At 44.1% G+C, this 14387-nt stretch overlaps 1 protein-coding gene and 2 pseudogenes across 1 annotated transcript in view; 2 read left to right on the top strand and 1 right to left on the bottom strand.

The window, feature by feature from the left end:
- Positions 1–1693: 1693 nt before the first annotated feature.
- LOC110300774 lies at positions 1694–2868 on the bottom strand (annotated as a pseudogene).
- A 243-nt stretch (positions 2869–3111) lies between these two features.
- Positions 3112–4195, top strand: LOC110300219 (annotated as a pseudogene).
- A 4326-nt stretch (positions 4196–8521) lies between these two features.
- The window catches only part of Slc7a2 (solute carrier family 7 member 2), a 54377-nt gene continuing 48511 nt past the window's right edge, over positions 8522–14387 (top strand). The window contains exon 1 of the mRNA XM_021170249.2: positions 8522–8693. The gene's annotated coding sequence lies outside the window, so the exon portion shown is untranslated. The remainder of the gene's footprint in view (positions 8694–14387) is intronic.

The raw sequence follows: 14387 nt of genomic DNA on the forward strand, positions 1-14387 counted from the left end.
GATTCATTCGACAGCCTGAGACTGAAGGGGTCATGCAAAGAAGTTGAGGCTTGAAACAATAAAGAGAGCATAAGAGACCATAGGTGAAGTCTAGTTGGAATGGAAGACCCCAGGATATCAGAGATGCCAGTACCATGGGCTGACCACAAAGACCAGCAGCAGTAGTCAGTCTGAGAAGTCAGTCCAAGGCAAGAGTGCTACAGGAGGAGAAGCTGGAGAAGTGACCCAAGCCCTTTGGAGGAGTCCAGAAAATCACACATATATACTAGACAGTGTAACATGAAGCTGTGTAGTTGAAGTTTCCTGAGACCCCAAGTTGTTAGAGATGCCACACACATGGGATACCTGCTGAGGAGAGTTGCTAACAGGAAGTGGAAGCTGACCAAGAGAAAGAACTTGTTGCAGCCAACAAAGCTAAAAGGAGTTGGACATCAGACATGGAGATTCAGAGAGTGGGGTTTGCCCAGCAGGTTTTGGTTTTGTCCAGTACGTAGTCACCATGACGTTTTGGGATGATAATGTATATGATGTAATGTTGGAAGTATGTGATCTGCTTTTGGATTTTGACTTTATATGGGGTTATAGTTAATAAATTATATGAATCACAGAAGAGACTTTGAATTTTGGACTTTTTGTGGAGACTGTTATAGACTTGGGGGACCATTGAAGTTGGACTAAATATATTTGTTTAATGCTATGGTTAGGTATGAGCTTAATAGACTCATGTTTGAATAATCTTATGAGGGACAGGGATTGAAATGTGGTGTTTCTATATGCTTGGCCCATGGGAAGTGGCACTATTAGAAAATATGGCCTTGTTGGAATAGGCCTTGTAATAGAAAGTAATGGGTGGTGAGCTTTGAGGTCCTACTCTTATGCTCTGCCCATGCAGAAGCCAGCCTCTTCCCGGTTGCCTTTGGGTCAAGATGTAGCACTCTAGGATCTTCCAGCATTATGTCTGCCAGAACACTGTCATGGCTCTTGCCACTGAAGGGGAGCCACTTCAGAGAAGCACTATAGCCTGATATGAGTTGAAAACTGATCTTGTATCTGATGAATGAACACAGAGACGTCCAAGGACAAACAGAGACGTTAATGCGTGTAAGCAAATGATAGATGACTGCTGCCCAGGATGGTGGTAGGAGTAAAACAGGAAGGAGGTCAGATTTTAGATATACGCTGAAGGAAGCCCATAGAATTTTGTGGAGGACCAGACTTGTTTTGAGGGTGCAGTCCCTGGGTTTTGGCCCAGGCATCTTGGGGAAGACAGGAGCCAGGCCTGAAAGCCCTAGGACATGTCAGGACCTTGTTTGGGGGCTTCTTTACTCTGAGATGCTTACGTCCCTCTAGACACCACCCAATTATAGCACTGAACAAACATGTTCTGAGTCACAGTGGGTGAGGACTGGTTCCAGTTTTTCATTCTAAGATTATTTATATTGCTGTAATAACAACTCAGCTTTCTTTTTTATTTTGGTTTTTGTTTTTTGGGGGGAGGTGCAGCAAATTTTGTTGATGGTATTCAAGAGAGTAGGGAGGGATCCCTAGGCCCCTCCTGTTATGGGGGCCTTGGGTGAAAATTGTGAGGGAGATGCTCAGTGTTGGGGGCTAAGTTGGGACAGGGACTCCTCAGCAACTGAGGGCCTCTCTCTTGCTCTCAGTGTCCTTGCTGGGGTGAATGGTCCAGGGTTTCTTACTCCTTGGAGGCCATGTAGGCCATGAGGTCCACCACCCTGTTGCTGTAGCCATATTCATTGTCATACCAGGAAATGAGCTTTACAATGTTGTCACTGAGAGCAATGTCAGCCCCAGCATCAAAGGTGGAATAGTGGGAGTTGCTGTTGAACTCATAGGAGACAACCTCATCCTCAGTATAGCCCAGGATGCTCTTCAATGGGTCCTCAGATGCCTGCTTCACCACCTTCTCTTTTTTGTTTTTGTTTTGTTGTTGTTGTTGTTGTTGTTGTTTTGAGACAGGGTTTCTCTGTGTAGCCCTGGCTGTCCCGGAATGGAACTCACTTTGTAGACCAGGCTGGCCTCGAACTCAGAAATCTGCCTGCCTCTGCCTCCCAAGTACTGGGATTAAAGGCGTGTGCCACCACTGCCCGGCTTCACCACCTTCTTGATGTCATCATACTTGGCAGGTTTCTCCAGGCATTACGTCAGGTCCACAATGGATACATTGGGAGTAGGAACAGGAGAGGCCATGCCAGTGAGCTTACCGTTCAGCTCTGGGATGACCTTGCCCACAGCTTTGGCAGCACCAGTGAATGCAGGGATGATGTTCTGGGTAGCCCCTCAGTCATCTCGACATAGCTTTCCAGGGGGGCCATTCACAGTCTTCTTCTGAGTGGCAGTGATGGCATGGACTATGGTCACGAACCCTTCCACAATGCCAAAGTTGTCATGGATGACCTTGGCCAGGGGAGCTAAGCAGTTGGTGATGCAGGATGCATGCTAACAATCTTGAGTGAGTTGTCATATTTCTCCTGGTTCACATCCATCACAAACAGGGGGGCATCAGCAGAAGGGGCGGAGATGATGACCCTTTTGGCCCTACCCTTCAAGTGGTCCCCAGCCTTCTCCATGGTGGTAAAGACACCAGTAGACTCCATGACATACTCAGCAGTGGCCTCACCCCATTTGATGTTAGTGGGGTCTTGCTCCTGGAAGATGGTGATGGGCTTCCCGTTGATGACAAGCTTCCCTTTCTCAGCCTTGACTGTGCCATTGAATTTGCCATGGGTGGAGTCATCCTGGAACATGTAAACCATGTAGTTGAGATCAATGAAGGGGTCGTTGATGGCAACAATCTCCTCTTTGCCAAGTGCAGAGCAGAAGGCAACCAGGTAACCCTGGTAACCAGGCGCCCTGTTCAGCCAAATCCATTCACACCGATCTTCACCATCTTGTCTACAGGACAAGGCTGGCACTGCACAAGAAGATGATGCGGCTGTCTCTGGAACAGGAAGGAGCAGAGAGACAACGACTCAGCCTTCTTTCCATCTTTCTAAGAAATCAAACCTCAAACCACCCAAGGATCATGGCACACCAAACCCAGTCCTGCGATCTCTTGAAGAAGGAAGATCAGGAATATCACTTATACTTCTAATGATTGCAGCAGGGAATGCAGCTAGAAAGAACCACCTGGAAGGCCAATAAGATCACCAGCTGCATATTTCAGTTGTGACAGGAAGCTGGTATAAAAACTGCTTTCACCAAGAAATTTGGGGAGACTGCTTTCATTGCACCCCAATGTGAAATGATTCCATTGAATGGGTATGGCAAAGACTAGCAACTGGATCTTTTCTCAAAAGGAACCCTGGGGTAAAGGAGGCATGGAAGTTTTATCCACCAAAAGTGGAGGTGTTCTTCAAGGATGATGCCAGTAATGATCCACAGTGGTCTGAGGAGAAACTCACCGCTGCAAAATTGTACTTTGTTGGCCTTGTTATAGGGCAGACTGAAGTGGACATCATGAGTCATGCCATACAAGCTATTTTTGAAATTCTGGAGAAATCCTGGCTGCCCCAGGACTGTATGTTGGTTGATGAAGATTGAATTTGGAGTTGATGTAACCATCAAAGAGATTGTCCTTGCTGACTATGGCCATTGGGAGATCGGAGCCAGCAGAAAGACAAACAGTCTTACCATGATCTCAAAGAAGTAACTCCGGAAGGACTCCAGATGGTAAAGAAAGACTCTGAGTGGGTTGCAGATCGAGTGGAGTTGCTTCTCAAGTCAGACAGTCAGTGCAGGGTGGTAGTGCTGATGGGCTCCACCTCTGACCTTGGTCACTGTGAAACAATTAGGAAGGCTTGTGGAAATTTGGGGGTTCCATGTGAACTTAGAGTAGCATCCGCACATAAAGGACCAGATGAGGCTTTGAGAATTAAAGCAAAATATGAAGCAGATGGCGTAACTACTGTATTTGTCACAATGGCGGGCAGAAGCAACGGTCTAGTCCCAGTGATGTCTGGTAATACTGTATATCTGGTTATCAGCTGTCCCCCAATCACACCAGACTGGGGCGCTCAGGATGTGTGGTCATCTCTTCAACTGCCCAGTGGTCTTGGCTGTTCAACTATACTTTCTCCAAAAGGATCAGCTCAGTTTGCTGCTCAGATATTTGGGGTTAAACAACCATTTGGTGTGGGCCAAACTTCGAGCAAGCATATTGAACACGTGTCCTTAAAGGACAACACACATGTACACACACATACACACACACACACACACACACACACAATTTTAAAAAATAAACTTTTTAAAAAGAATACTGTTTCTAAATGGTAATAGCATTTTTTATTAATCAGTAGATACTGCTTGATCTGAGTTGATGCTTTGAAAATTAAAATATTTGTATTGTGTATAACAATAAAAAAAAAAGAATTACATTGTTCTTTAAAAAGCATGCTGCTACCCTGTCACCTTCTGGTTTTCTGTGTTCTACTTTGAGATTTATGTATCTGGTGATCTGTTATTTCTGCTACATTGATTTTAAAAAAAAACCTTTTTAGTAAATACTCTTTCTCCTGAAAAACAAAAACAAAAAACACAAGAATGTAATGTCTGAAAGAGCGAAGCTAACACAGAGAACAAAAAGTTATCAGGCTCCTGAGAGGCTCTGCCAGAGCCTGACAAAAACAGAGGCAGATGCTCTCAGAGGCGGATGCTCTCAGCCAACCTTTGAACTGATCATGGGGTCTGCAATTGAGGAGTTAGAGATAGGACTGAAGGAGATGAAGGGGTTTGCAACCCCATAGGAAGAACAATAATATCAACCAGCCAGACCCCCAGAGTCTAAACCACCAACCAAGTACACATGGAGGGACCCATGGCTCCAGCCATATATGAAGCAGAGGATGGCCTTGTTGGGCATCAATGGGAAAAGAGGCCCTTGGTCCAGTGAAGGCTCGATGCCCCAGGGTAGAGGAATGCCAGGACAGGGAGGCAGGAGTAGGTGGATGGGTGGAGGAAGACCCTCATAAAAGCAGGAAGAAGGGAGATGGGGTAAGGGGTTGGGGGGTTGGAATCAGGAAAGGGGAAAACATTTGAAATGTAAATAAAGAAATATCCAATTAAAAAAGAAGTTATCAGGCTTGTATGAGATAAATTAAGAGATCACAGAAACCAAGGAGAGTATAGACATATTTTGAAACGCAGTGGAACAGCACATGGGAGCGGGTAGGATGTGTTTGGGAGCTCAGGGAGGTCTATTGGGTGTGGCTAGGGAGAGACCTTCGAGGCAATGGAGCCCTGGATCAGTGCTGAGGAGGAAGAGAAGACATACATCGGGTAAGCTTCTTCTAAAGCTTAGCTCCAAGTCCTTAAAACTCGGTGGTAAATTTTGAAAGTTATTTTGGATTGAGGAGACTGACGTTTTCCAGCAGATACGGACTCAGCATGAATTCTGGCCGAAAGAAACGGAGACCAGCACAAGGTTGGGTGGAGCCCCGGGCAATTCTTGATTAATGGCCAATGTAAAGAAACCCCAGCAAGAAGCCAAGTGACAGAACACGGGAAAATTTGTAGGGAAAACACCATGGGACTCAAAGCTATTGCAAAACCATTACATGGCCTCAGTCCAAAAAAAAAAAAGATTAATTTTAAAGATGTCCTTAAGACTTGATGAATTTTTTTTCAACGACTTCACTTCCCTCCATACTCCGTATTTCACAGCTTGTCTTCAGGGATAGTAAAAGTGAACTGGGTCCAGTGAAAAGTTGACTTTAAAGTTTTATACATTTTTAAGGCTAATGAAGAGCAACAGTGGTTTGAAAAAATTGGTAAACTGTACTGGCCAGACCTCTAGTCTAGTACTTGGGCAAGTCATATTTATCTCATCCCTGCATTATTGTCCAACATCTCATCAGTGTACAAAACTGTACATCTTAAATTTGTGGTCCTGAACCGGCTTGAAGATGATAAAACCAGAAATTGGACCTTGTTAGAAAAAAAAATCAGCTCATTCAGTCTTAAAGTGAATCCCTCATTTGTGGAGACAAAATTTCCTTTAGGTTGTATTTGGCAAGAATGGTAGAATAGAGAATGGAATTTATTCATTGAAGAAAGTCCCTTGAAATTCCCTGTCATTTCATCAACACTTAGGAGCTCAAATGTGCATAAACGTTTGTGAAATCGAGAAAATGACAACCTGAGTTATTAAAAATAAATAAATAAAAATAAATTGGATTCTTTCATTCCTAATGGGGGTAGGGTAGTTTTACAGATGTAAAGTTTAACTTCTTTTCAATGTTTTTCTAAAAACTCTTGTTCTGTTTTCTTGTATCGGTCATACTCCCTATTAGAGTCTAATGCTAGATCTGTGGATCCCATTCTTTCTACATTCACACATCTTTTGCAAATTGAGAAATAACCAAAGATATAATGCAAACTCAAGGTTAATTAATAATTTCAAACAGGAAATATGTCAATCTATATAGGACATTAAAAATCACTGTGTCGAACTTCCTAGCCATTGTGCTAGAAATTTGTGGTAAACAATTTGTTTATTTTTTGCCTCACAGAGAAATAACTGATTAGTGCCATATAAACACAGTATGTTCACGGTTCAGGAAATATCAAAATCACATTGACTCAATCATTGGTATTCTGACAACATTGGCAGTTTCTAGATAATAAATCACTTCGTACCAACTCATTGTACTGCAATATAATCACTGGTTAAATATACATTTGAACATCATAATGAACTTCAATAAAGATATATGGATAAATGATGTCTTAAGTTTTAAAATAGAAATATCCATTACTAGACATGGAGGTGACACACTAGTGACTCAAAGACAGTCTAAAGAATTTGTGGTAACATGGTCCTTTTATCCCACACTTGGGGTTAAGGGCATGTTTGGCTCTGTAATGAGTTCTATCCAGTCTAGATTACCTGAGGCCCCACTTTAAAACTAAGAACAGCGCAACAGGCAAGACAATAGAGAGACAGCGTCTGCTCGGAAGCTCTGTAAGGGAGGTCTGAGTCTTCATGTCAGAGTGGAATTCTCTATAGTAATGTCATAAGGCCCGAAGATAGATAGCATCCAGGGCTTGTTAGGACCTACTTTTCTGTTGGAAGGCAGCAGAGGCCTTGCTCTGATTCCAACCTACCTTGAATAAAAAAAAAAATCAACCATGTTCTAAGGTTAGAATAACTCAGCATGATCTTTCATTGCAGAAGAATAGCCACAAAAACCTCTAATTTTAAAAAATCCAGATGATTTTTATATAATACAAAATCAGTGAAACATCTTGAGGCTTCAGAAGTAAGTTTGAGGGAGGGCATTTGGTGTTAGTGCCCGAGTGAATCAATTCACTAGATGTCATTAAGGACTTAGCATAGAGAAATCATGATAAAATGTAAGAGGTGTATGCTGATGGTCGTAATTGATTACAACATGTATTCTATCAGTTCCCTTACAGTAGCTACGCTCTATAGACCTGGACTCATCCGGGAGAACAACGGACAACTTCACTTGATACGCAACCTCTGAAGATGGCAACAGATATTGTGTACATGTGCCATTTCTGGTGCAAGCCCCTTGTTATTCAGCAAAATTCCTTAGAAAAGTCCTACTTTAAAGAAGAACGATCAGAGGATCTCATTAAACCTAGGTACTGCGTCACATGAATGAGCACTTGGCTAGTCTTACTAGTAGGATTGAATAAAAGGCCCTTTTACCACAGTATGAAGCCGGAAAAGATAGCCCTTCCTACCAAGCGACAATAACATACAATGATATTCAATTCTGTGCCAGGACTCCGCTTCATTCTTGTGTTAAAATTAAGAGTTTAACATCGTGACTTTAATCTTATCAGAGACTTCTAAAGCAAATAGCACAGAATGAGAAACCTCGATTGTGTAACTTCTGTTTTTGCTGGCTATGAAATACCAAGTATCCTTTTCGTTAAAAACCCACCTCCAAATAACCATGACTATGACCTGCCTATTCACGAGTCTGGAGTCTTCAAGTTTTGATTTCATTACAGAACGTGATACTTTTTGACAAAGCACATCTATCTGGGCTTCTAGTTTATTATGATCATATACTATTATTTTTATGTTCCCAATTCTCAATGAGAGAGGGAGAGAGAGGTGGAGGGAGGGAGAGAGGGAAGAGGAGGAAAAGAATCCTGCTTAGAAGAAACCTCAGAAATGTCCCCCACCCCACCCCCAAATTGGGTTCTGCCAAGGAAAAGGGGCATTTTCCCTCGGCCAAACCCTGCGTCTCCGACCCACGCCCACCCACCCCAGCGGGCAAACGTGTACGTGTAACCACGTGTGCGCGCGCCCTGATCCTGACCCTGACCCTTCAGAAGCGTGGAGTTAGACACCGCCTTCCTGGAGTCTCTGCGCGCCCGCCCGCCGAGCCGTGACAAACGCTCCAGGCGAGGGTCGCGAGCACGAGGGAGGGGCGGGACGGCCCTGCCCCCTCGCCGCCCCGCCCCCTCGCCCCGCCCCACTCCGCCCCGCCCCTCCGCCTCTACTCAGAGGGGTGCCCACGTGCCCAGCCCGCCTTCTGCAAGCTCGGCGGCAGGAGCTTCTGTCTGCGCGGACCTGGAAAGGCTGCTGCTGCTGCTCGTCCAGCCTTCGCGAGCTTGGGATCCGCAGAGCGCTGCAGCCCCTCGCTCGCCCGTGCCTGTTCCCGTCCCCGTCGCGCGGCCAGGGCACTGCCCCAGTAAGTTGCGGATAGTGTGCGGGGGGGGTGGGGGGGGCGAAGGGAAGCGAGCGGTGGAGCGCGGGCGTCCAGGCCGCGTCCAGCTGCGTGCAGCTGCCCGGAGGCCTCGCTCCAGCGACTGCTGAGCGGAGCGTCGGGGGCACTGGGGACAGGGACTGCAGCTCCGGACCCTGGGTCTCCGGCCTGCACCTGGGGTTGCTACCCTTCTCCTCTGTGGGTCCCCGGTGCCGCTGGCTGACTCTCACTCGAGGCGTGCAGATCCCGCAATGGCCACGCGAGTCGCAGAACTTGGGCATAGGGACTCGGACTCCCCGAGTGTTCCTAGTCACTTGAGTTCTAGGAGACCCTGGGTATCTCTCTGAAAGGGTAGCCCGCCCCCACACCCTGCAGGAGGAGTGGTCCCCCAAGTCGTCTTTCACTCCCTTGGGGTTCTTGGTTTAAATTTGGAACAAGACTTCGATCGCCACGAAGCCTTTTCCCATCTTGCTGTGGATTGGGTAAGTCAGGTAAAATGACCTCCCCTGGGGGAGTCTCTATGTATGTTTTAAAGTAAATGAATGCAGTATTAAGCACTTGAGTTATTCTGTGTGCCTTTTAATCCCGTTTCACAAAGTCTTCAGCCTTGAGTACCTTAAAACCTTCATTTCAGATAGTGGATTCGACTAGTCTGCACCGCCTTCTGTTGTCCCATATGTGCAGTGTGCAGTGTAAGGTAATCCTATAATTATTTCAAAGAAATGGGTGCTATAAAAGTCATAGATGACGCTCAAACTAAAACCTGCCTAGATGCCAGAAGTAGAGTTAATCCAATTCAAACTTTAAACTATGAAAAACTGTCTTCAACGCCATTTAGGTAATGACTCCCTTGGGACTACAGTATTAGATCCATGTGGGTCCGTTCTTCGCTGGAATGGAGCAGACTCTACGGCTTGGGCTGTGTAGTTAAGTGTGTCAGCCCTGAAACTTCGTTCTTGCCTGAGGCACGCTTTTGAAATGTGTTTTTCTTTTCTGCCTCCATATTAATATTTGTATTCTTGGTAAAGAGCAATACTTTGTTGTCTCTGGCTAGGAGCTGTACTGTTGGAGAACGATATATATATATATATATATATATATATATATATATATATATATATATATATATATATATATATATATATATACTTTTTGTGCGCTTAGATCTTTCTTTTCTTCTAATCACACCAAAGTAGAATAAAGAAATGATACATCTGCTCAAAGGAACATTTTCCCGTTCCTTATGCTAAAATGTTGCAGCTTGGCCGCCATCCAGGAGCGAATCCCGAGGCAACCTTACATGTAGTTTGCATTTTCAAGTTTACTGCTTTGCTGCTCATGGTCTTCCCCCTTGTGAGTGTCATTTACATTAAGGCATCGTAATCTTTGGGGCTGTGTCCTGACTGAATATCAGATTAGAGCTTCTTGGTATCTGCAGAGATTCAGTTTGCAGAACCCTGACCTTCACCTTGTCAGCCAAGCTCTTTTGATTCCGGTCTCCAGTTTTTCTCACTGGGTTCAGAGTTAAGAGTCAGGAAAGAGGAATGGCAGCTAGAAGGACAGTCTGGGAGCTTTGGATATTTAAAAACTCTGAGGACTTGTGGAGGTTTTCATCCTGTGTTTCCATGTCTCTGGTTCACTTGAACACGTGTCTGCAGAGTTTTAAAGCTGGTGTTCCTGCACTACAAGCTATGCACCTTTGCAGACCACTTGCCTCTTCTCCCTTCTAGGTGGCTCTATGCCAGCAATCGTCTTCTCCTGCCATCTAGTTCAAGTCAGCGGTATTTCTTCTGACTCTCTGAGCCAGGACTCTCCTCCTAACTGGCCATTCCTTCTCCTTTTCCAAAATATTTTACCCTAAATGTTTTCATGTCTAACCTAGTTAATGAGTTTATGTTCAGTTGCATTTATTTGCACTCTCTCTCTCTCTCTCTCTCTCTCTCTCTCTCTCTCTCTCTCTCTCTCTTTCTCTGTGTGTGTGTGTGCGCGCGCGCGCATGTGTGTGTGCGTGTGTGTGCATGCGCGTGCGCCAGTCAGAGACCAACTTTCAGAGCAGAGTTTTGGAAACAGTCTCATGCTGCTCTTTGCTTTGCTTTTCATCAGACATAGTATGAATATGATTTCAAAGTCTGGTTTCTTAATAGATGACTTCTTAGATGCCAAATATTTAGAACAAAAGGAAATTTTTCAGTTGAATGTGTTTCTAAGCTTTGGTGTTTGGTACTCTGTGCCAAAGGAATGACACAAGACTGAAGAAAGCGAAGGGAGCTGTGTGTCTTCGCGCTCATTGTGTTTGCCTAAACGCCTTAGCAAAATTAAATCTTTAACTTATTCTGAACCTTTATAAAAATATTCAGAACTATATAGATAAAACCTTGAACAGCAATAAAAACCAACAAAATGTTTCCCTTTGCAGTCTTCCATTTCAATATGTTTTTGTTCTGTCCCCTCACCTAGTGTGACCTAACACATGTTCAGTGGGTTTTCATTGTAAAATGGTTCCAACAGCTTGAGAAAATGTGTTTTTGCCTGTCTTCTAAATGTTTACATGCCTTCCCTGAAAAGTTACTGGATCCCTACAGTACACCAGACACTGGGTGACCCAAAACTAATTACTGGCATCATAGAGGGATTCTATAATTATTTTTGCATTTAGGAAACTCTTTCTTGATGGATTTTAAGAATCATTTGTTGTTGTTTACTGTATGAAAGTCATGCCGAATCTTAACGGATGGCTTGAGTGCTGTGTGCACACGGGAAGCTATGGCTGCACTGTGTCCTATGACGACTACTGTTTCGTTATCAAAAGGATGCATGCTGGGTGTCTTTGTTTCATAGCTAGCTGCAAATTTATGTTAATATGCCCATACATCTTTTTATGTGCTTTTCTGACTCTTGTCTTAGAAGTGGTAGCCGTGGCTGTGGGCGCTGCTTTCTCAGACCCAAATACAATGGAGGACTCATTTCCAGCAGGCAATAGCTAGTCACGACAGTCCCAACTTCATCTATTTATTATTCTTGTCTAACTCTGCAACCTAACTGTTCTGTGCTAATCTCTTGGGGCAGTACTGTTTTTCACAGGCCTATGGACACTTTTTAGATGCTAGGTGTCACTTTCTGAAGACTTCCCCTGCCCTTATGGCAATGTTCTCACTAGTAAAGGTTTAGTATCAACTTAAAAAAAAAAAAAAAACAAAACTATATGAGTTCATGTGGGCTTTGTTTAAGAGACTGGCTTTAGCCGGGTGTGGTGGCGCATGCCTTTAATCCCAGCACTCGGGAGGCAGAGGCCGGTGGATTTCTGAGTTCAAGACCAGCCTGGTGTACAAAGTGAGTTCCAGGATAGCCAGGGCTACACAGAGAAACCCTGTCTCGAAAAACCAAAAGAGAGGGAGAGAGAGAGAGAGAGAGAGAGAGAGAGAGAGAGAGAGAGAGAGAGAGAGGCTTTAAACGCGTGGGTTGTGTGTCTTCTCCATTCTTATTGTGCCCTTCAGTGTGCACCTCTGTCCTTACAGAGAGCTGTGGTCCTTCATTTTACTGGGTGGATGTGGATGCGCCATGTTGTTCGAAACCTTGGGTTTTCTTAATAAAGGACTTTATTTTATCCAAGGCAGCACCTTCAAGCTAGAGGCTGTGTAAAAAGCATCTGCCCGTGAAAGAGTAAAGTTAAAGGTAGAACCCATGGAATGAGCTTAGAAATGAAGAGCATGCCTGCACATGCTGGGACAGTAGTGAGTGCTGGCTCCTCTCTTCAGAACTGACCCTGATCAGGGAACCAGCAACACCGAGAAGGAAAGAACAGCCCCACGACCTTTCCTCCAGGAATTCATTTCATTTTTAAAAATATTTACTGAACAATACATAACAAAGAATGTTGAAGGCCCATGTTGGTTCTTATTGGTTGTTCCCACAGCTCTTCTTTCCTGAACTCATGCTGGCTTTCAGACTCTAGTGTTTGATCCCATCATGTCTACTATGGTGCTTCTTGGGCCATGGAGGTGCCCTTCCTCCCAGGGTCCACCTGGTGGGCACAGTATATGGACTTTGATGTCATATTATCAGGGGATCCTGAGAATACCAGAGTCAAGATGGTCACATTGTTCTAGCACTTTGCTCAGGACAGCAGTAGCTGCTCATATTTAAGATTGGATCGGTTATAGATTAAAAATGGGTGTTTTCTTCTATAACTTCATTTAATAAACTTTAACACTCACCTCTTACTTATTTTACTTGGGGGGGGGGGAAGAAACATGGTGCCGGGGTTAATACCTTGATCTTAATTAGGAGAGAGTTTCTTGCATTGGCCCTGACAGCTGCTGTTGTCATCCTGACAAAGAGTGCTGACAACAGGAATCTCTGGTGGAATTAATGGCTGCTTGATACTGAACCAATAGGAAAAATTAGAGTTTTTCAGCAGTATTTATTTATTTGACATTCACTTGGGACAGAGTTTGTAAATGCAGTACAAGTTCTTTAAAAAGCTAATAAGAAGCCGGGCGTGGTGGCGCACGCCTTTAATCCCAGCACTTGGGAGGCAGAGGCAGGCGGATTTCTGAGTTTGAGGCCAGCCTGGTCTACAAAGTGAGTTCCAGGACAGCCAAGGCTACACAGAGAAACCTTGTCTCGTAAAACCAAAAAAAAAAAAAAAAAAAAAAAAAAAGCTAATAAGAACAAGAAACAAACTTAACATACTTGAGCAGTGGGATTCAAAACTCAACTAGGTATCACCCAAAATGTCCTCCTTAATCAGAGCATGTGCATCTATCCTTTGGGTTTCTTTCCCCTTTCCATAATTTCTGCTGTCCAGTTTACAGAAGGTCTGCATCAGGTGAAAGCAACTTAATATGCTTCTGAAATTAACATGCCAAATTTACCTCTATGCTTGTGCTGTTTAATAATGGTATAGTCAGCCAGATGACTGAGTGCAGTTTCCTAAGTCAGAATTCCCTTAGAATAGAATAGGTTTTGCAACTTTGATCCCAAGAATATCCTGAGACATTATATGTAGAGTTTTCCATAGTCAGAAATTACTTTATTTATTGCGCATTAGTACCTGTTTTGTGTGTGTATTCATGCGCACATAGTAGTGTTTGGCTAATACTTCCCAGAATGTTTGTAATTTGCCCTAGCTGTTGTCCTCATTAAAAAAAAAAAAAAATCAGGACTGAGCATGGTGAACCATCTTCATTCCCAGAACTGGGAAGGCAGAAACAGGCAAACCAAGTGAACAAATCATCTTGGTAGTTTGTATCGACTTGGAAAACTTGGGTATGAATTCCCCGGAGAAGAGCCTGATTGTGAACCTTTAGGTTGTTCTGTGTAGTGGTGTTCCCTGCTCTGTGAACCGGTTTACCACAGAAGGAGCATGTATTCAGTGGAAGAAAGAAAAGCTTGTGACCACAGTGGCTCCAGTGCACAGCAGTGGCTTGTGACATGACAGATATGTTGTGTTGTGTTTTTCTCCATACATCTTGTCCAGTTCATGTCTCCATAGAAAAAAATGCACTATATGCAGACTGGCCCTCCCTGACATTTCTGGGCATTCAGGAACCCTACTTTCATCCAGTAGACAGCTAGAGTTTCTACAAATTGGGATAAGAACCTCACAATACAGAAGCCACACCAATGCCTTAGGAAGGTACCTGGAGAAAGCCTGCAGAGTCTACATGGAATTTTTGG

The sequence above is a fragment of the Mus caroli genome, chromosome 8 (assembly GCF_900094665.2).
Source record: "Mus caroli chromosome 8, CAROLI_EIJ_v1.1, whole genome shotgun sequence".
NCBI classification, from domain to species: domain Eukaryota; kingdom Metazoa; phylum Chordata; class Mammalia; order Rodentia; family Muridae; genus Mus; species Mus caroli.